The sequence below is a fragment of the Pavona decussata genome, unplaced genomic scaffold (assembly GCF_977016875.1).
Source record: "Pavona decussata unplaced genomic scaffold, jaPavDecu1.1 SCAFFOLD_78, whole genome shotgun sequence".
Classification (NCBI taxonomy): domain Eukaryota; kingdom Metazoa; phylum Cnidaria; class Anthozoa; order Scleractinia; family Agariciidae; genus Pavona; species Pavona decussata.
The window spans coordinates 1,002,501-1,025,991 of NW_028145496.1; the positions used below are offsets into that span (position 1 = coordinate 1,002,501).

Below are 23,491 nucleotides of genomic sequence, written 5' to 3' on the forward strand. Positions count from 1 at the left end.
GCAAATCCAGGTTGTGTTGTTTCAGTCATATTTCTCAGTGAACAAAGCCACTTTTTATTCATGCAAGCGTTGTGTTGTTTTTATTGTGTAAGTAGCCCGGGGCACGAGTTCATAAAATAAAGCGAGAATGAGTTTCTTGTTTCATTATGTTTCAGCACAAGTATGCAGCGGTATATATTAGTTATCGGACTTATAAGTCTTATAAATTGAGTTAAAATTTAAGCCGAGTTTACCATTTTTTAATGACATACCTTAAGTTTGTTACTCCGCTTTAAGTCTCTTAGCAGCAACAAAAATTTTCAACGATTCTGCAATAAAAGGGATTGAAATTAATTAAGGACATCAGATGGATTGAAGAAACTCCAATGAAAGTATTATAGAATTGTTATACTTACTGTCTCCGATCAGCTTCGCTTCAATACTTGCTCGACGCTGTTCAATACTGAACTAACCCTAGTTTTCCTCAGTGAATCTGTAGTTAGTATTTAATGAGGTTCTCGTCGGAACAAGTTTTCAAACACCATGAATATTAAATTGTGAAATCTTCGTTTTTGGAAGTTATTAAAACAGATGAAGTCCTCTACCCAGAAATCAATAGTTCAGAACTGCGCCATTCGATCGCAACATTGGTAGAAATGGTTTTATACGTGTATATTTTTATTCATTCACTGAAAAGAAGCGATTTCTCAGCTCTCAGTGTTTACTAGATACATCGTCTCGGACGTATTGTTTTTGTTGATCCTTAACCGGCCGGAACATATAGCTCCCTTGACTGTAGTGAGTCGGTTATATCTGTGTAGGCATCTCTCATTAAACCTCAAAACGGGCGCCGGCCGAGGTAAAACAATTGCGTCACTGATAGTGTGCGGAATATCAATATTGAAGTTGAGTCACATAAGTTTTGGTGGACGGAAACGCAAACAAATAGTTTTTACTGAATATTCATTGTTCTGGCTCGTGGTAATATTGCTAATTATGGATATTTTTATGATAAGAAGCGTTTAATAAATCTCAGATAAGATCTGGATTTCGTCCTGTGTGGAGAAGAAAGATGTTATACTTTTTGTACTGATTCACATATAAACTGTCCTTTCAATTTACTCGACTACTATAGACAGTAAATACACGTGTCACGATGACGGTAATACAACAAAGCGTAAAGAACTTTTAATGTCAATGTTTTATTCGATTAATATTCTTCAGTGCTTGAGTTTCTTTGCAAATCGGATAGATAATTACGCCCGACATAGCCATGCACTCTTTATTGTCGTAAAATCCAAGAGTGTACAAAACAAAACGAGACTGTATGAGTATGGGTTGATTAGTTTTCAAATAGTCATGAATATTATGTTGACAAGTTTTCGTTTTTGGAAGTTATTGAAGCAGATGATGTCCTCTACCCAGAGATTAATACTTCGGAACCCACCAACAAAATTCGCTATTCGATTGCAACAGCGATAGAAATGGTTGTCATGATGTATATATTTTTTTATTCATTCACTGAAAAGAAGCGATTTCTCAGTTCTCAGTGTTAACTAGATTCATCGTCTCGGCCGTATTGTTTTTGTTGATCCTTAACCGACCGGAACATATCGCTCCCTTGACTGTAGTAAGTCGGTTAATTCTGTGCCGGTAGGCACCTCTCATTAAACCTCAAAACGAGAGAGGTAAAACAATTGCTTCACTGCGGATAGTTGTGCGGAATATCAATATCGGAAGTTGAGTCAGACTAAGTTTTGTGGACGGGAACGCACAGAGAATTTTTACAGAATATTCATTGGGCTGGCTCATGGTAATATTAACGATTATGGATATTTTTATCATAGGAAGCGCTTAATAAATCTCAGATAAGATCTGGATTTCGCCCTGTGTGGAGAACAAATTTGATATAGTTTTTCTAAACTGATTCACATATAAACTGTCCTTTCAATTTAAAATATCACGGCAGACTGATCCCAACGGCGGAGGTGACGAGCTTGATAGAATAAACAACAAAGGCTAGAAAAACTGAAATATATTTGCTTTTAAAAAAAAAAATATTAATTTGTTTCAATTTACTCGACTAAAATAGGCAATAAATACACGTGTCACGATGACGGTAATACAACATAGCGTAAAGAACTTCTAATGTCAGAGGGTCCCCAATAGGGTTCTTCAATAGGCCTTATCACGGTTTTCGACGCCATTTTGACGGGTAGGCAAACAGGCTTGAAATAACAGTGTTTGTATGGGAATCCGATGTCAAATAATTTTCATAAAACATCTCTTCTGAAAAATTCATGAATTGGAAACGTTTTGTACTAGGAAAAGGATTTTAAGAACAAAACTGGAGGGATGTAGCTGTAACAGAAAGCGTCCAGTCGTGTTTTGAACTTTCCATACATTTCCCTCTATGTTTTTCCCGCGAACTATTTTTAGCAGCAGCTCACGGCTGGTTCGCTATACAGACAAATGTATGGAAAGTTCAGAACACTACTGGACGCTTTCTGGCACCGCTACATCCCTCCAATTTTGTTCATAAAATCGTTTTTCTAGTGCCAAAAGTTTCCAATTCATGAATTTTTCAGAAGAGATGTTTTATGAAAATTATTTGACATCGGATTCCCATACAAACACTGTTATTTCAAGCCTGTTTGCCTACCCGTCAAAATGGCGTCGAAAACCGTGATAAGGCCTATCCCGCCATCCCGGACAAAATTCTCCCTCAATCCCGTAATCCCGACCGCTGCTTTATCCCAATCCCGATCCCGGTCAGGTCATAAGTTTTTCCAAGCCCCTTCCCTTGAAGAAAAAAGGCATTTTCAGTTGGATATAAATTTCCACTGCAAATCGGAGCACTGATCTTTGCACTGGTCTTTGGTCACCGAGAAATTAGCTGTAAGATTATTTCTTCTATTTCTTTCAAACATAACGACGACATCGTTCATTCTGAAGACGTTTTCAAAGTTCCCGAGAATAACGTCAGTCAATAAGTCAGTTCAGCAATTTCCTTTTAGAGGTTGATCTTTTCCTTTTTTTTTTCTTTTTTCTTTCAATTGAATGCTAAGGGCTGTCTTTGTTATCACGTTGATCCTTGGAAAACTTTTCAGTAAGGGATAATGGCCATCATTGCTATTCACATACCACAACGTGGGACTGTAACAGATACTTGAAGAGGTGACAGGCCAAACCTGCTGGTTGCTTACTGACAGTAGACTTCTGGACGTTTCTGAGAGATTTTCCTTTTCGATCAAAATGTGGTTAGATCTCTCTGTTGACCTTTTGATTTTGATCATGAAGGAAACTACTCAAATTTACGGAATGGAGGTTTTCTTATCATGATTCGGAGCCGTTTGAATTAGTTTCTTTATACCGTTGTGTACGCTAGCTCTGTGGAATTTGTTATGGCTTATCGGTTCAAGTTAACTGCAAAGTCTCAGGGAGTGGTCTCCCTGCCTAATTATTATATCTTTGGTATTTTTTTTTTTTTTTTGTTTCTATTGTTTGTTTCCATTCTGTTTGTATTTTAGTTAGGCGAAGCTAAATAAATAAATAAATAAATAAATAAATAAATAAATAAATAAGTAAATAAATAAATATAAATAAATAAATAAGTAAATAAATAAATAAGCACTAAAGAAACTTTATCTGAAAAGACATAGGTCCCGTAAATTTCTTTTCTCGTTCAGGACGGCGACAACTAGATTTTCATTGTACATTTTCGACACCGAACGTCCCGGATCTTGTTTCTTTAGAGTAATATTTCCCTCATCCCGCTTCGCAAAGTCGTAAAATCCCGCGTCCCGTTCCTAAATCTAATACCGAATATCGTTGCTATTTTCCGCTAAAATCCCGTATCCCGACTTTTAGAAAAGCCAAATCCTGGATCCCGAAATACCTATTGGAGACCCTCGTGTCAATGTTTTATTCGATTAATATTCGTTTCTTTGCAAATCGGATGGACAATTACGCCTGACATAGCCATGCAATCTTTCTTGTCGTAAAATCCAAGAGTGTACAACGGGAAACGTGACTGTATGAGTATGAGTTGAAGGTTCTGGGTTATATGTCGACGTTATGTTTACATGAAACTGTTCTCAAATTAAAATAATGCGGAATTAACTCAATTTATTCATTCCAGCGTCATGTTGATTATTAGTGAGGAAAAAGAGTACACGTGTTAAAGAAAACGTGGAAAAAGAAAAGCTTTTCTTTTATCGTTTCGTCAGTTGTTTTGCCTTTTTTTTTTCTTCAGGTATGTGTATTATTTTCTTCGTCATTTTGAGATTTTAACTTTGACGTAACATCTCTGAATTTAGAACGATCGCATACCTTTACTGTGGTATTTCACCAAGCCGGCGACACACCTGGCGATTTTATACGCTGATCGCGGCGAATTTGATCGCCAGTGATTTTCGCCAAAGGTTAATGCAGACACACCTGGCGATTTTGTTCCCCGAACGCGGCAATGTAGCACTTCACCCTTATTCCTGAGCTCCATCGAGGGACATTTTGAAAAGTCATGTGATAACAACGCCCAACCTAATTTGTCGACTTTCCTGGCGATTTGCAGCTATGAATATTGCGAGAACGGGTACCCATGGCGAATGCCGGCGAATTTAATCGCCGATATCTGACATGCCAGAGATCACTGATTTTATACGTCGATCGTGACGATCGTCGAAAATCGCAATCACTGCACCGGGCACACCAGGGCACACCGGGCGATTTTCGCCGATCGTAGCGATCGGCGTATAATTCGCCAGGTGTGACGCCGGCTTAAATGGTACCAAAAGAAAAACGAGAGCCAGAGATTAACATCAAATCGATTGAGAATTGTCCAAGGTACAGCAGAACTGTATGCTTTCCCAGTTGGACGATAAGCTTCGCTAAAATCTTAGCTCAACGAAGTTAAAAAATGAACTGATGCTTCTCCTCAGTGAACCTCGTTAGATGGTGTTTAATGAAGATGCCAGTCACTAAGACAGTTAAGAAAACAAAATCAGCTTTCATGACCCAAAAATAGATTTAAAACGTCAGTGCAAGCTTCCGACTCCTTTCGCGGATTCTTTATTAAGAAGCCGGAGGAGTGTTTATTTATGTTGTATAGGTGACTTGAGGAGATGTGAGCCATACATAATTGCACTACATGTATAAATATTGAGAAAAACGCAATTCTACAGGCGGCAACAGCCACACGTGAAATAATTATTGACACTTGTGTCGTGATTTTCTTCACACTGTGCTTTTTTACTGAGATGTGGGGTTTCCAATATTGTGTAATTCAGTTGTGGATCGATTATATTCAACTTAACGTGTACTTTGATTGTTAAGAATTCTTCGATTTGGTTTTGTTACGATTTGTCACTGTTGTAAAAAAACGAGTGCCTTCAAAATAATAAATCTCAACAAACTCAAAGAAGCGATGTGTTCAGGCTTATGGTGGCTAAGGCGCCAAACTACCGATTGTGCTCGCAAGCGCAAAAGGAAAGCATCTCGGTTAACGACAATGACCGTGAATCGACCTGAGCAAATATCCACGCCGAGTAGGACCAAATGTGGTTTAATGCGAATCGAACAGAGTCAGTGTGTTCGGGTGTATTTTTCGATGTCGTTATCTTTCCTATTAAGGATTTTTCTTGCATTAATTTATAATTTTATGGACGTCTAATGGTGTAAGAAGTAATTAAAAAAAGTAAGGAAGAAAGGATCGAAGGAAGGACATACGCAGTTGGTGTTATCACGGCTCAGTAAAGCGGGCTTGGCCGATCCATGTACGGTTGAATTTGAGTTTCTGCCCTTAGAAAGCAGGCGTGCGTTTAATAATGCTAGATTTCAGGCTAAATGTATTCTTGGGAGTTTGTCCACTGAATAAAAAGACAGCTAAATACAAAAACGATGCTAAGTTCAAGCGTGGCCGAAAAAAAAAAAAATTACAAGCGTTGCAACATATTATCACGTTTGACGCCCAATGTATCAGGTCAGTGCTGGTTTGTCTCTGAAATTCTGAATAGTTCAGTTACTTTATTTATGGTTGGCGTGACTTTACCCATTTCAAATGTGAATTAGTTTTCACTATACAAAACTAATTTTAAGGCCCACAACTGCAATACTTATCAATAAACAGTAAACAGCTTCTTTTATAGAGATAGGTGATGGTTTTCTTTCGTTTTATTCCACCATGGCTCCGGTTATTTTATTAAGCGCTGAGGTGCAATTAACTTGAATATACAATTGATGTAATAATGTTTTTTTTTTCGCTGCACGAAAACCAGCTTGCCTTTTCTTTTAGACAAGTTGCAAATCAGTTCTCTTCGAATCCATACTCGTCCTCAAAATCATCATGCTCCATATCTTGTCGCCCAGTCCCCTTGTTATTCGCCCAATCCGCAGCAGACTGGTGATGAATGTCAGGTTTCCGTCTGTGAAGCAGTCGGCCGCCGGCGCGACGACGACGCCAAGCCTCGCTGCAAGAAAGAAAAATGTTAGTGTCTTCCAGGATTCTCATTTTCTTTCTTTAAGGAAAATGTACTTTTACACTAGCAGAAAGCCTTTGGATTTAGCCGGGGGTTATTTTACCTGTATAACTGTGAAGCGTAAAATTAAATGCAAGGCTGATCGGACAGCTAAAATAATTTTATTGCCCAATATTTTGGTTGGACAATACTAACCTTCTTCAACTGCTGCAAAAAGCTAAGTCCTTTTTGCCGCCCCTGAAGAAGGTTACTATTGTCTAACCGAAATATTGGGCAATAAAATTATTTTAGCTGTCCGATCAGCCTTGCATTTAATTTTACGTTTTATTCAACATTGCTGACCCGATCTACACAAAGATCCGGCTACACTTTGCTGCTGCACTATTCAAGAATAACTGCGGAGCTCCAATAAGTCATAAAAAGCTCCGTAAGTTCCATTCGGTATACATGTTTCCTACACATCGTCTTCTTTCTACTTTTACCTCTTACGATTTTATGGAAAACAAAAAATGTCTGTGTTTCAACATTAGTATCAGATGTAAAGAATACACATTCAATCAATCAATCAATAAACTTTATTTACCCTCGAATTTACAGGTAGCACTGAAGTGTTAATATCTTCGAGCCAACTACATTAATAAATAATTATAATAAAAAGTTAATTCTATATAACAAATAAGATAACTAACTACCTAGACAACTGACTTGCAAATTATCATGATGTAGAAAGGTTTGCAGTTCCTGCCCTTTTAAGTAAATTATTGTTCCCAGTAGATATCAGTCGTCGAAAAGAAGGAAAATCAGAAATAGTGCGGTAATAGTCAGGAAGAGAATTTCAATATGTTGCTGCCAAGTAACTAAAGGATTTGATACCATAAGAAGTGGTCAGTGGTTTGGGAAAACAGAGTATATAAGGTCTTCTTAAAAAATAGGTTCTAGAGCGAAAATGAAACATATCTTTTAAATATCTTGGATAATCAGAAAAATGAAGACATTTAAAAATAGTAAAAATCATGTTTTGTAAGCGCTTGTCCTTTAGGTTTGCAGTTCCTGCCTTGTAGCGATATTGTTTTTTTTTTTTTTAACTTACCCGGAGGTAAATATGGAAACACCATGTCCCATCTAATCCGGTAGTGAAACGTCCGCAACGCCCAACTCCACCCCCCCCCCCCCCCATCCCCCCCCCCCTCGCCAACACTTTATCAGTAAAATCTGTAAACCCCGTTATTTCGTGTTGCTATGTTTGCAGCTCATGAATATTCAAAAAAAAATTCAGTAAATTATTTGCTATCCTATTCCCATTACAACGCTGACGTGTTTATTACTCCACAATGTACCCCCACCTAGCCTACGTCACTGCGATGATTGATGCTTAACCCTATTCAGCCTATGCATTGTTTCCGTTCCTGAACCTGGTGGTGGGGGAGGGGGTGTGGACACAGAGTGCTTCCAGGGCCACTGCAGTAGACCTACACCTTTCAAAAAACTCTACCCTGATAACCTGAAGCTGCATTGTTTTTTTAGGGTTAGGAGCATTGTTTTGTTGTCCGTTCTTTTATCCTCTCGGCCAACCATGTAAGACGTTTCAAACGGTATAGATAGCGCCCACTATGGCTACGGAAAAAACACTGAGAGGGTATACAGCATGTCCCAAACTGTTTCCTTCGAGGTTCACAAAGTATGACTGATGACTTCATGTCATTGATCACACGTCATTTGTTCGTCACAGCCGCACACTTGGATTTCATGAAAGTTATGAAAATAAACTTAAACTTTCTGAAACAAGGATAAATCAAAATTTGGAAAGAAAAAAAAAAGCTTTAAAAAATTCTGTTGCCGTGGAAACATCAAGCCAAACAAATAAAATAAATAATCTACCATCTGTGGATCTACTTTAAGGGGAAGTATCACGCGAATATGATGTCATTTCAAAACCCAAAAACTAATGTTTGTTTATTATTATTATTTTTATAAATTATCACCCCAGTGCAATAAAACTGTCGATTAGTACCTATGGCTAGAGACAGAATAGGTTGGAATGGATTGAAACCTGAAAAATGTAAGGCTAACGTTTTTCAACTTCTCGCATTTTAATTATTTATTAAATAAAATAATAATTATTAATTATTTATTAAATGATTAATTATTTCACTTTTAAATACCTTTTAAATACCTTTTATCGTTTTTAGCGTTCCTTTGTATTTATCATTCGCGCTATTATTTTTTATATTGTTTAGATGTGAATATCTTAGAGCTTTTTAAGTCAGTATCTCATTAGTTTTTTCACAATTGTATATAAGCACATATTTCACTTCTCATTTTCAACTTGAAAATGACCGTCGCACGGTCGAAAGGTCGTTCTCTTTTAACGTTAACTTTTATAGTTAAATCTCGCATTTTTGTTTTCAAAATGCGCTTGAACAGATAACGATGTCGTTCTTTTCAAGAAATGAGTTGATCTTTTCCGCTCGTTGTTCTAAAATTGTTTTGTAGCTATGTAAAGGTCTTATTTTACCATTTTTAACCAAACTGGTCAATAACCCCATGAGACTTCCCCTTTACTTGGTGTCGACTATTTTACCCTCCCTCTAGTACATAAAAGAACAGGAACAACGGCGACAATAATATAATTTATGTTAGTTTGATCTAAACTGTCTTTAATGATGAATCATACCTTTCGTTCATGGCAGAGAAAACCAAGATGAGTACAATTACGACAACCAGCATCAGCTTCATGGTTAAACTCAGTAGGCCCTGTAAAAACTAGAAGAACAACGACATTTACCAACAAAATAAGAACAACAACAGTAGCCGTGCTGTCGGACGGCATCTCGTGGTTGTACAGTGGTTTGTTTCATCGAAGCGTTGGCAGGCTGCTAAATCTCTTACGCGCCGACCAAAATGAACATCGAAAACCTTTGTTACAAATTTCTCCTCTAAATGCAAGGATCAGCTTAAGCTTGGGGGAGATGGTTGTTGACGCTAGATTTCTACCTGGCAACTACAGTCAACTCGTTTTATTGCGGACAACCTCGGAACCGCGAGTTTGTGTTCTTAATAACGAGGGTCCGAAAATAAAAATTATCGCAGAACCAAGTTTTGGTTTATGCAAAATTTAATGAAGAACATACAAAATTTCAACTCTATTCCACTTAGTCATAATCATATCGTGTCACGAAATCAGTAAATAGCGATCTTTTCAAAGATTATTAATTTCTTGTATTCATATTAGCAGTTGGGTTGTTTCCCAAATTACCGGTAAATTAGTCTTTTGTTTAGTTTTGTCACCTTAGGCCCGGTTCATACGTCGAACTTTACATGAGCCGAACCTAATCATTTGGTTCGGCGCATGTAAAGATCGACGTATGAATCAGTTAGGATCGACAGATTTGTATTTGGGTCGACCCGCCGTTCTATTCGACTGCGCCAGTCGAATAGAACGGCAAAAGTTCGACTTCGATTCAGACGTCGAACTTTTCATGTGCCGAACCAAATGCATACGTTACGTATAAATTATATAAATTATATCTATCCCAGAGGTCTGTGCATTCCATCGACTTGGCATGTGCTCAAAGGACTTCATTCTGAACAAGATGGCGGGAAAAGAGGAATGTGCTTGTTCTTCTTGTTTCGAAACAACTGAATATACTTGTCTGAGATGCGAATCTTAAAAAAAAAAAAGAATCTTTTCTTGAAGTGCACACGCACTTCAGACCGACAGAAACTTTCCAATACAGGCTATATCAAAGGCGAAGCCTCAAGACTTCTCAGAACAAAATCTTTAAAAACAACATTGGAAGAGAACATCACTCTATTCAAACAGAGATTACGCAACAGAGGTTAATAAAACTCTTTCAGAAGTCAACCTCCGCGAAAGAATGTCGGCACTACAAAACAAACTAAAAACCCGCAAAAACATTTTGAGGTTTGTTATGGAATATCGCCCTTCTGTGCCTAACCTAAAACAATTCAGATGAGTAAATACAGGAGCCATAATCAGGGATGGAGACCATAAGCGTGGGGTCCGCGCATCCCCATGAGTTGTACCAAAAAAATATTTTTTAGAAAAAATCGCCCCCCCCCCCCCTCCTCACGTCATATACCCGTGTGATTACACGCAAATTTGCGTGGGGCTACTACCTTATATGTGACACGGAAAGCAGCTGAGAAAAAATTCACTTAAGATAAAAGAGTCCTTACCTGTGTGAGTACATGTCCGTAGAGTGTATAAAGCTTTTTTCATTCATTCAACAGTAGCAACGCACGCAGCGCCACCGTTTTGGCGCCTTTTTGATTATGACTATACTGTGAGAGTCACGTGATCAATAGGCCGCTTAGTCCAACTTTTCCCGTTTTCTTTCAATTGTTACCTTTTCTTTGTGAGAGTCTAATTCCTTAAATGTGGGCACTGAGGAGATATTTCCTGGCAGAATTTTAAAATTTGGACGCCATTTTCAACGGGTAGAAAAAAATTTCAATTTCTCCACGCGCGATCCTGGCCGTTGACACGCGTGCGTGCACGCGCGTATGGCGTAATTTTTTTCTAAAAATAGATTTTTTTGGTTCAACACATGAGGACAGGCCCACAAGTCAAAATGGCATCTCGTTACGGTCTCCATCCCTGATTATGGCTCCTGGTAAATGACACTTGATAGAAAATCTGCCCCTGCTAAGGGAGATCTACAAAGACCCTTCCTTACGTTCGTACAGAAAAGGGAGATCTTTGAAAGACGTACTCGTAAGAGCAAATTAGCTTTGAAGGTCATATTCTTCCTATCTCGACCAGTAGGAGCCGTGTTTGGCCTGTCTTTATTATTTTACCAAACAAGCTCTTCCATGTCAGAATTCATCTTTCCCGCCATTTTGAATCTTGTTGAGTAAAAACAACAGCCGCTGACCACGAAAATCTACTTTCTCACTTTAGCTTTAATTAAGTTCGACTTGAATTAGGTTCGACGTCTGAATCAACTACCGAACTTAATTATTTGGGTCGACCTTAATAGGTATTAGGTTCGGCTCATGTAAAGTTCGACGTATGAACCGGGCCTAGTTTCCAAGCCTTAATTTTTTTCTTTCTGCTATAGTTTAATATATCTTGTTATTAGTTGCCATAGCTATTGTGTGCTCTTCTTATAGTACTGTTCTGTATTCATATTTAAATTTAACTATTCTAGACTTCCCTCATAGCGTAGATTAGCGTTTTCCTCTCCTCTTTTTGTTTTTCGTGTGCATTTGTCCTTCAGCTTTCTTGCTGGGCATGACCTGTATTTTATTTCTATTTAACGCTGACGTCAACTCCGCTACCCCCTATGCTAACGCTTGCGATTTTAGCTTGCGATTTTTGCCACCGATTGATTCGGACAGTCCTAGCAATTTTATTCGCCGATCGTGGCGACGTGGCACATCAACTTTGTTCCCGGACTCCATCGAAGAGCGTTTTGAAACGTCATAAGGCAAAATCGCCCAACCTGATGGTTTGACAGGTGTTGGGGAACCTAACAAAAAGACTTATTTTGACTCAATGAACTTCATTCAATTAGATTTTGCATACATTATGACATCGATCTCCAAATATTTCCTCCCCAAATAATACCTCCCAAATACTTAAAATGTAGGACAAACACGGTGGCGTGGTCATTTCTGCCGTAATTGCCGTTTGCCGTAAACCGTAAACGTAATTATGATGTTATTGGAAGAGTAACTGTAAAAACAGCGTGTCCACGAAAATTCCTAGTTTTCTTAAATTTTGAATTCTTTCCCGGCTTGGGCAGGCAATCAATAAAATCGATATTCGCGCTTTAGATTTGCCAATTTACCTTCTCAGTCAGGTTAATAAAACCTTTGCATGTTTATCTTAACACGGTTGATTTGACAGATATTTGCATAGCCATAAATGACTAAACTAATAAGCTAACGGTGGGAATTTTAAGACAAACCAACTGCTTTGCAGTTGATGGTGACTAGATATGTTTTCCCAAGAAATAAAGGGGTAATGTGGAGAGCTTTCGCATGCCTAGAACGACAAGTCGTTCTCTTCAGACCTAATAATTCAGTAACGTGCAAACAGTCTCCAGTTGAAAGTCTTCTTCTGGGATTTGTTAAGCTAAATTGTGGTCTTTTGTACAGAAAGACAACGACTTTAGGATGGTCCACGTAGATTCCAAGTTGTCATTCCTATATTAGTTATGGAACGTACATCTGATTAATGTACTCGGCCTTTGTGTGCGGCGATAACGTTGGGAACATTGCACCCCGCACACAAGAGCGTGCGCCATGGGCGATAGATCAATATTATGATAAACCATGCAATATCGGCTAGTTGAGATCTTTTGCTCCGGGCTAAGAAATTCATGTTATCGAACGATTTTCCAATAAAATCAGACCTCCGGCCTTAGATCCATACTGCAAAACGTAACATGGAGCTTATTTTCCCGAGAAACGTACTTCAATCAGAATAATCTTGACAGCTTACCTTTCTAGAAGTTAGTCCTTGTCACTTCAGAAAGTAGGAGGAGGTTGATCCGTGATATTCAGGATTTCTGTTCTCTTAATTAACCGGCTGTTTTTATTCATGATCATTGTTATCGTTCGGCACTGATGCCTATTTCTTTTAGGCGGGTATTAAAATATTCAATGATTAGCAGAGTGTGTCTTCTACGTCCAAGTCATGCAGCACAAATTGTTTCTAGAAGGAATCTCACCACTTTGGAAGGCAGACAACAGAACAGCGGAAATCTAGGACCTGCAGGTCTAGGTAACTAACAAAAAGATTCATTTTGACTCAATGAACTTCATTCAATTGCATTTTGCATCACGACATTTCAGGGTGATTTCAATCGTTAAATTCCTCAATTTCTAAAACTTAAAACTCAGTAAAACCTACCATTTCAATCTTAACACGGTTGATTTGACAGATATTTTGCATAGCCATACATGACTAAACTAATAGGCCGTAACGGTGGGAATCATAACGCAAACCAACTGCTTTGTAGTTGGTGGTGACTAGATCTGTTTTCCCAAGAAATAAGGGATAATGTGGAGAGCTTTCACGTGCCTAGAACGGCAAGTCGTTCTCTTCAGACTTAATAATTCAGTAACGTGCAAACAGTCTCCAGTTGAAAGTCTTCTTCTGGGATTTGTTAAGCTGCATTGTTGTCTTTTGTACAGAAAGACAACGACTTTAGGATGGTCCACGTAGATTTCAAGTTGTCATTCCTAAGTTAGCTATGAAACGAACATCTGATTAATGTACTCGGCCCTTGTGTGCGGCGATAACGTTGACGGCATTGCACCCCGCACACAAGAGCGTGCGCCATGGGCGATAGATCAATATTATGATAAACCATGCAATATCGGCTAGTTGAGATCTTTTGCTCCGGGCTAAGAAATTCATGTTATCGAACGATTTTCCAATAAAATCAGACCTCCGGCCTTAGATCCATACTGCAAAACGTAACATGGAGCTTATTTTCCCGAGAAACGTACTTCAATCAGAATAATCTTGACAGCTTACCTTTCTAGAAGTTAGTCCTTGTCACTTCAGAAAGTAGGAGGAGGTTGATCCGTGATATTCAGGATTTCTGTTCTCTTAATTAACCGGCTGTTTTTATTCATGATCATTGTTATCGTTCGGCACTGATGCCTATTTCTTTTAGGCGGGTATTAAAATATTCAATGATTAGCAGAGTGTGTCTTCTACGTCCAAGTCATGCAGCACAAATTGTTTCTAGAAGGAATCTCACCACTTTGGAAGGCAGACAACAGAACAGCGGAAATCTAGGACCTGCAGGTCTAGGTAACTAACAAAAAGATTCATTTTGACTCAATGAACTTCATTCAATTGCATTTTGCATCACGACATTTCAGGGTGATTTCAATCGTTAAATTCCTCAATTTCTAAAACTTAAAACTCAGTAAAACCTACCATTTCAATCTTAACACGGTTGATTTGACAGATATTTTGCATAGCCATACATGACTAAACTAATAGGCCGTAACGGTGGGAATCATAACGCAAACCAACTGCTTTGTAGTTGGTGGTGACTAGATCTGTTTTCCCAAGAAATAAGGGATAATGTGGAGAGCTTTCACGTGCCTAGAACGGCAAGTCGTTCTCTTCAGACTTAAGAGTGCCTGACTGTAACTTTCGAGAATCGCTGGCCAAGCTTGAAAAATCGAAACTGCTGATAATTTGCCTGAAGTTTACTTTTGGGGAACTATCTTCGAAAATATTATTTGAATGTTCTGGAAATTTTTAGTTTTCGAGAATTTTGGAGAAAACGAAATAACGGGTTTTGCCTCATTAATTATGCAAAAATCTCACTCAAAATTAGCCAAGTTCAATACGCTTGTGTTGAAACAGTACGCAACGCTAGAAAGCGAGGTCGGTTTTGAATAAGAGCATAACTCACCTACTTTCTATCAATGGGACCTATGTAAACTTTTGTAGAACTTTGGAGGGTTTTATGGTTCTTTGAAAAATTGACATTTTGAGGACTTCGCGATGAGGCGAAAATTGAGTAAGTTTGAAGGTTTAAAATGCATCTTGGTATGTCAGGTATCGACTCGAGAGGAACATTGTGATAAAGCTTGGGTCTTCGTCTTTAATAATACGAAATAAAAAATCTGGGCAATCAATGCACGCGCTGACGAAAACCAAAGTTAGCGAGGCTTCGTTAACAAATTTGCATAATTCGCAACTGTTGAGAAAATGCTATGTTGTGGCGACTCGGTGAAAACATTGACCCAGGCTATCTTCAAATGGTTATTTTACCCCACATTGCATTTGTCTGTTTCTCTTTCTTGTTTTAATAAGGTTTTAGAAAAGGTCGGGAAAAAAATGCGTGATCGGAAAGGAAAATATTCGTCAAATTCTGGTGGGAAATTTGCATAATGCAAATCTTCCAATAAATCTTTCTGCAAAGGAATCTGATTGGGAAGGTTTCGTTAAGAGACCATTTGACCGAAACACCCCACATAAAAGGAGTCAAAACAACGTTGAATAATTCAATTTTAACCAATTATTGTCGAATCTTAACCTTTAAATTAATAGTGCCAAAGTGATACTCGCTATTGCGTTATCTGCGTCACGTCAGTAGCTGTCGATAAGTCTTAGAATATAATGCCCACAAACCTGAACTTGTGCTGCGAAATTGCCAATTACAACAACTAGAAAAAAGACCTTTATTTACTGGCATATGAGTGGTTTTGATAAAAATAAAACGTTCACATGACACTTGAATCACGTTTAAAAGATACATGCTTGTCAAATGAGATGCGAAAGTTGGACACAGGGTCGGTCAAAGTGAATATTTTTCATTAAATCAAGTTTGTTTACTGGAATGCATGCTTTTTCAAATAGCTAGTCCAACCTTCTTCAGTGGCCTTCCAAGTAATGATCACCCAGAATTGGGTCAGTCAAAAAAGCTCTCAATTCGTGTTGTTTGATACTGTACCTTCGCAAGTGACTGAAAAACAATGTCAGCTGGCACGCCATATTTTCACGTAATTACTGGTATGAAATGTCACACATGCACGGATACACGCTTCAAAAAACCTGTGTGCCAATTTCCGTTTAACAAAATAACAACCTACCTACAGTCCACATTGGCTGTAGGGCATGCATTTATCTTTGTCGAATGTCAACAACAGAAACACGGATATCTCAGTGACACTGTCTACACGCAATGCCTACTGCATACATCACAGGTAGCCGAAGCTCTATGACCTTTGTTTGACCTTTATATTTTGAGGTCACGATGAGTGTTACGCAATGGCGTAAATTATAAGGGTTTGTATGGGAATTTACGAATGTGTTTTGGAGTCGAAAGTAAAGGGCATGAATTGAACAAAAATTGCTTACCTTGTCTCCTTGATCTCTTGCCAGTGTTTGTGCGCCATATTTTGGCCATTTTAGTACGATTCCAGTGGGTATTTAAAGGTTTGTTGAACATTTTCCTCGCTCTATATCCTGCTATATATGTCCCCAAAAGGTTGGTCACTTCAGTAGCAATAGTTTTCGTTGCAACGTCAACAATGAGGTCAGTACAAAGTCTGAGTCGCAGACAAAGGACTGCGGACCACGGACTTGGTATAAAAGAGAAACTAAAGTAAGCGGACGACTTCGGACTACGGACTACGGACTACGGACTACGGACTACGGACTACGGACTGGGTTTAAAGGAGAACTGAAGTCTGAAAATCATATTTTTCTTGTATTCATTCTCAGTAAGTTTAATATGTATCAAATCAAGTTTCGGTAGTTGTTTTTGTCCCTTTATTGTTTTTTTTTTTTTAGAAACAAAACAAGGACTTGGAATAAAATAGTGAAGATCGACAGTGCAAACGTAAAATCTTGCTTTATCTCAGCGAAACAGCTGGATTTTAAATACGCGCTGAAGAGAGCCGTCATTTTAGTTTTAAGCATTCATCTCAGGGTTCGATATGGTGAAAACTGGCGTAATCAAAATTGCAAAAGGATGTTTGATGATCATGATCGTGATCAGCCAATGAGCCCACATGCACAATCATCTAGATGTCGTACATAGACATGTATGCAGTAGACATTTCGTGTATACGGTGTCACTGAGATACCCGTGTTTCTGTTGTTGACATTCGACAAAGATAAATGCATGCCCTATAGCCAATGTAAGCTGTAGGGCGTGCAGTCAGTCCATAGTCCGTAGTCCAAAGTCCTCCTATCCTAATACGAACTTTATGCCCACCCCGTGGTCCGCAGTTCTTCGTCTGCGACTCGTGTTTTATAATGACCGCGTTGTTAACGTTGCAATTTATTTCAAAGAATACTATTGCTACCAAAGTGACCACGATTTTGGGGATATATATCTATAGTGGGATATCGTATATAGAGAGGAAAATTTTCAGCAAACCTTTAAAAACCCACTGGAATCGTACTAAATGGCCAAAATATGGCGCACAAACACTGGCAAGAGATCAAGGAGACAAGGTAAGCAATTTTTGTTCAATTCATGCCCTTTACTTTCGACTCCAAAACACATTCGTAAATTCCCATACAAACCCTTATAATTTACGCCATTGCGTAACACTCATCGTGACCTCAAAATATAAAGGTCAAACAAAGGTCATAGAGCTTCGGCTACCTGTGATGTATGCAGTAGGCATTGCGTGTAGACAGTGTCACTGAGATATCCGTGTTTCTGTTGTTGACACTCGACAAAGATAAATGCATGCTCTACAGCCAATGTGGACTGTAGGTAGGTTATTATTTTGTTAAACGGAAATTGGCACACAGGTTTTTTGAAGCGTGTATCCGTGCATGTGTGACATTTCATACCAGTAATTACGTGAAAATATGGCGTGCCAGCTGACATTGTTTTTCAGTCACTTGCGAAGGTACAGTATCAAACAACACGAATTGAGAGCTTTTTTGACTGACCCAATTCTGGGTGATCATTATTTGGAAGGCCACTGAAGAAGGTTGGACTAGCTATTTGAAAAAGCATGCATTCCAGTAAACAAACTTGATTTAATGAAAAATATTCACTTTGACCGACCCTGTGTCCAACTTTCGCATCTCATTTGACAAGCATGTATCTTTTAAACGTGATTCAAGTGTCATGTGAACGTTTTATTTTTATCAAAACCACTCATATGCCAGTAAATAAAGGTCTTTTTTCTAGTTGTTGTAATTGGCAATTTCGCAGCACAAGTTCAGGTTTGTGGGCATTATATTCTAAGACTTATCGACAGCTACTGACGTGACGCAGATAACGCAATAGCGAGTATCACTTTGGCACTATTAATTTAAAGGTTAAGATTCGACAATAATTGGTTAAAATTGAATTATTCAACGTTGTTTTGACTCCTTTTATGTGGGGTGTTTCGGTCAATTGGTCTCTTAACGAAACCTTCCCAATCAGATTCCTTTGCAGAAAGATTTATTGGAAGATTTGCATTATGCAAATTTCCCACCAGAATTTGACGAATATTTTCTTTTCCGATCACGCTTTTTTTTCCCGACCTTTTCTAACACCTTATTAAAACAAGAAAGAGAAACAGACAAATGCAATGTGGGGTAAAATAACCATTTGAAGATAGCCTGGGTCAATGTTTTCACCGAGTCGCCACAACATAGCATTTTCTCAACAGTTGCGAATTATGCAAATTTGTTAACGAAGCCTCGCTAACTTTGGTTTTCGTCAGCGCGTGCATTGATTGCCCAGATTTTTTATTTCGTATTATTAAAGACGAAGACCCAAGCTTTATCACAATGTTCCTCTCGAGTCGATACCTGACATACCAAGATGCATTTTAAACCTTCAAACTTACTCAATTTTCGCCTCATCGCGAAGTCCTCAAAATGTCAATTTTTCAAAGAACCATAAAACCCTCCAAAGTTCTACAAAAGTTTACATAGGTCCCATTGATAGAAAGTAGGTGAGTTATGCTCTTATTCAAAACCGACCTCGCTTTCTAGCGTTGCGTACTGTTTCAACACAAGCGTATTGAACTTGGCTAATTTTGAGTGAGATTTTTGCATAATTAATGAGGCAAAACCCGTTATTTCGTTTTCTCCAAAATTCTCGAAAACTAAAAATTTCCAGAACATTCAAATAATATTTTCGAAGATAGTTCCCCAAAAGTAAACTTCAGGCAAATTATCAGGAGTTTCGATTTTTCAAGCTTGGCCAGCGATTCTCGAAAGTTACAGTCAGGCACTCTTAATAATTCAGTAACGTGCAAACAGTCTCCAGTTGAAAGTCTTCTTCTGGGATTTGTTAAGCTGCATTGTTGTCTTTTGTACAGAAAGACAACGACTTTAGGATGGTCCACGTAGATTTCAAGTTGTCATTCCTAAGTTAGCTATGAAACGAACATCTGATTAATGTACTCGGCCCTTGTGTGCGGCGATAACGTTGACGGCATTGCACCCCGCACACAAGAGCGTGCGCCATGGGCGATAGATCAATATTATGATAAACCATGCAATATCGGCTAGTTGAGATCTTTTGCTCCGGGCTAAGAAATTCATGTTATCGAACGATTTTCCAATAAAATCAGACCTCCGGCCTTAGATCCATACTGCAAAACATAACATGGAGCTTATTTTCCCGAGAAACGTACTTCAATCAGAATAATCTTGACAGCTTACCTTTCTAGAAGTTAGTCCTTGTCACTTCAGAAAGTAGGAGGAGGTTGATCCGTGATATTCAGGATTTCTGTTCTCTTAATTAACCGGCTGTTTTTATTCATGATCATTGTTATCGTTCGGCACTGATGCCTATTTCTTTTAGGCGGGTATTAAAATATTCAATGATTAGCAGAGTGTGTCTTCTACGTCCAAGTCATGCAGCACAAATTGTTTCTAGAAGGAATCTCACCACTTTGGAAGGCAGACAACAGAACAGCGGAAATCTAGGACCTGCAGGTCTAGGTAACTAACAAAAAGATTCATTTTGACTCAATGAACTTCATTCAATTGCATTTTGCATCACGACATTTCAGGGTGATTTCAATCGTTAAATTCCTCAATTTCTAAAACTTAAAACTCAGTAAAACCTACCATTTCAATCTTAACACGGTTGATTTGACAGATATTTTGCATAGCCATACATGACTAAACTAATAGGCCGTAACGGTGGGAATCATAACGCAAACCAACTGCTTTGTAGTTGGTGGTGACTAGATCTGTTTTCCCAAGAAATAAGGGATAATGTGGAGAGCTTTCACGTGCCTAGAACGGCAAGTCGTTCTCTTCAGACTTAATAATTCAGTAACGTGCAAACAGTCTCCAGTTGAAAGTCTTCTTCTGGGATTTGTTAAGCTGCATTGTTGTCTTTTGTACAGAAAGACAACGACTTTAGGATGGTCCACGTAGATTTCAAGTTGTCATTCCTAAGTTAGCTATGAAACGAACATCTGATTAATGTACTCGGCCCTTGTGTGCGGCGATAACGTTGACGGCATTGCACCCCGCACACAAGAGCGTGCGCCATGGGCGATAGATCAATATTATGATAAACCATGCAATATCGGCTAGTTGAGATCTTTTGCTCCGGGCTAAGAAATTCATGTTATCGAACGATTTTCCAATAAAATCAGACCTCCGGCCTTAGATCCATACTGCAAAACGTAACATGGAGCTTATTTTCCCGAGAAACGTACTTCAATCAGAATAATCTTGACAGCTTACCTTTCTAGAAGTTAGTCCTTGTCACTTCAGAAAGTAGGAGGAGGTTGATCCGTGATATTCAGGATTTCTGTTCTCTTAATTAACCGGCTGTTTTTATTCATGATCATTGTTATCGTTCGGCACTGATGCCTATTTCTTTTAGGCGGGTATTAAAATATTCAATGATTAGCAGAGTGTGTCTTCTACGTCCAAGTCATGCAGCACAAATTGTTTCTAGAAGGAATCTCACCACTTTGGAAGGCAGACAACAGAACAGCGGAAATCTAGGACCTGCAGGTCTAGGTAACTAACAAAAAGATTCATTTTGACTCAATGAACTTCATTCAATTGCATTTTGCATCACGACATTTCAGGGTGATTTCAATCGTTAAATTCCTCAATTTCTAAAACTTAAAACTCAGTAAAACCTACCATTTCAATCTTAACACGGTTGATTTGACAGATATTTTGCATAGCCATACATGACTAAACTAATAGGCCGTAACGGTGGGAATCATAACGCAAACCAACTGCTTTGTAGTTGGTGGTGACTAGATCTGTTTTCCCAAGAAATAAGGGATAATGTGGAGAGCTTTCACGTGCCTAGAACGGCAAGTCGTTCTCTTCAGACTTAATAATTCAGTAACGTGCAAACAGTCTCCAGTTGAAAGTCTTCTTCTGGGATTTGTTAAGCTGCATTGTTGTCTTTTGTACAGAAAGACAACGACTTTAGGATGGTCCACGTAGATTTCAAGTTGTCATTCCTAAGTTAGCTATGAAACGTACATCTGATTAATGTACTCGGCCCTTGTGTGCGGCGATAACGTTGACGGCATTGCACCCCGCACACAAGAGCGTGCGCCATGGGCGATAGATCAATATTATGATAAACCATGCAATATCGGCTAGTTGAGATCTTTTGCTCCGGGCTAAGAAATTCATGTTATCGAACGATTTTCCAATAAAATCAGACCTCCGGCCTTAGATCCATACTGCAAAACGTAACATGAAGCTTATTTTCCCGAGAAACGTACTCCAATCAAAATAATCTTGACAGCTCACCTTTCTAGAAGTTAGTCCTTGTCACTTCAGAAAGTAGGAGGAGGTTGATCCGTGATATTCAGGATTTCTGTTCTCTTAATTAACCGGCTGTTTTTATTCATGATCATTGTTATCGTTCGGCACTGATGCCTATTTCTTTTAGGCGGGTATTAAAATATTCAATGATTAGCAGAGTGTGTCTTCTACGTCCAAGTCATGCAGCACAAATTGTTTCTAGAAGGAATCTCACCACTTTGGAAGGCAGACAACAGAACAGCGGAAATCTAGGACCTGCAGGTCTGGGTAACTAACAAAAAGATTCATTTTGACTCAATGAACTTCATTCAATTGCATTTTGCATCACGACATTTCAGGGTGATTTCAATCGTTAAATTCCTCAATTTCTAAAACTTAAAACTCAGTAAAACCTACCATTTCAATCTTAACACGGTTGATTTGACAGATATTTTGCATAGCCATACATGACTAAACTAATAGGCCGTAACGGTGGGAATCATAACGCAAACCAACTGCTTTGTAGTTGGTGGTGACTAGATCTGTTTTCCCAAGAAATAAGGGATAATGTGGAGAGCTTTTGCGTGCCTAGAACGACAAGTCGTTCTCTTCAGACTTAATAATTCAGTAACGTGCAAACAGTCTCCAGTTGAAAGTCTTCTTCTGGGATTTGTTAAGCTGCATTGTTGTCTTTTGTACAGAAAGACAACGACTTTAGGATGGTCCACGTAGATTTCAAGTTGTCATTCCTAAGTTAGCTATGAAACGTACATCTGATTAATGTACTCGGCCCTTGTGTGCGGCGATAACGTTGACGGCATTGCACCCCGCACACAAGAGCGTGCGCCATGGGCGATAGATCAATATTATGATAAACCATGCAATATCGGCTAGTTGAGATCTTTTGCTCCGGGCTAAGAAATTCATGTTATCGAACGATTTTCCAATAAAATCAGACCTCCGGCCTTAGATCCATACTGCAAAACGTAACATGAAGCTTATTTTCCCGAGAAACGTACTCCAATCAAAATAATCTTGACAGCTCACCTTTCTAGAAGTTAGTCCTTGTCACTTCAGAAAGTAGGAGGAGGTTGATCCGTGATATTCAGGATTTCTGTTCTCTTAATTAACCGGCTGTTTTTATTCATGATCATTGTTATCGTTCGGCACTGATGCCTATTTCTTTTAGGCGGGTATTAAAATATTCAATGATTAGCAGAGTGTGTCTTCTACGTCCAAGTCATGCAGCACAAATTGTTTCTAGAAGGAATCTCACCACTTTGGAAGGCAGACAACAGAACAGCGGAAATCTAGGACCTGCAGGTCTGGGTAACTAACAAAAAGATTCATTTTGACTCAATGAACTTCATTCAATTGCATTTTGCATCACGACATTTCAGGGTGATTTCAATCGTTAAATTCCTCAATTTCTAAAACTTAAAACTCAGTAAAACCTACCATTTCAATCTTAACACGGTTGATTTGACAGATATTTTGCATAGCCATACATGACTAAACTAATAGGCCGTAACGGTGGGAATCATAACGCAAACCAACTGCTTTGTAGTTGGTGGTGACTAGATCTGTTTTCCCAAGAAATAAGGGATAATGTGGAGAGCTTTTGCGTGCCTAGAACGACAAGTCGTTCTCTTCAGACTTAATAATTCAGTAACGTGCAAACAGTCTCCAGTGGAAAGTCTTCTTCTGGGATTTGTTAAGCTGCATTGTTGTCTTTTGTACAGAAAGACAACGACTTTAGGATGGTCCACGTAGATTTCAAGTTGTCATTCCTAAGTTAGCTATGAAACGTACATCTGATTAATGTACT

At 38.7% G+C, this 23,491-nt stretch overlaps 1 protein-coding gene and 1 long non-coding RNA gene across 5 annotated transcripts in view; both read right to left on the reverse strand.

The window, feature by feature from the left end:
• Nucleotides 1-501, reverse strand: part of LOC146476228 (collagen triple helix repeat-containing protein 1-like) — a 9,384-nt gene extending 8,883 nt beyond the window's left edge. Inside the window, exons 1-2 of the mRNA XM_085114779.1 lie at nucleotides 396-501; nucleotides 252-308 (exon numbers count right to left, since the gene is read on the reverse strand). The gene's annotated coding sequence lies outside the window, so the exon portion shown is untranslated. The remainder of the gene's footprint in view (nucleotides 1-251; nucleotides 309-395) is intronic.
• A 5,464-nt stretch (nucleotides 502-5,965) lies between these two features.
• Nucleotides 5,966-23,491, reverse strand: part of LOC146476230 (uncharacterized) — a 28,249-nt gene continuing 10,723 nt past the window's right edge. For 2 of the 4 annotated variants that reach the window (XR_014865670.1, XR_014865669.1), the window contains exons 2-3: nucleotides 9,130-9,218; nucleotides 5,966-6,446 (exon numbers count right to left, since the gene is read on the reverse strand). This is a non-coding gene — a long non-coding RNA (uncharacterized LOC146476230). Of the gene's footprint in view, nucleotides 6,447-9,129; nucleotides 9,219-12,927; nucleotides 13,131-23,491 lie in introns of those variants that run through there. The other 2 variants (XR_014865668.1, XR_014865671.1) reach the window with 2 other exon arrangements.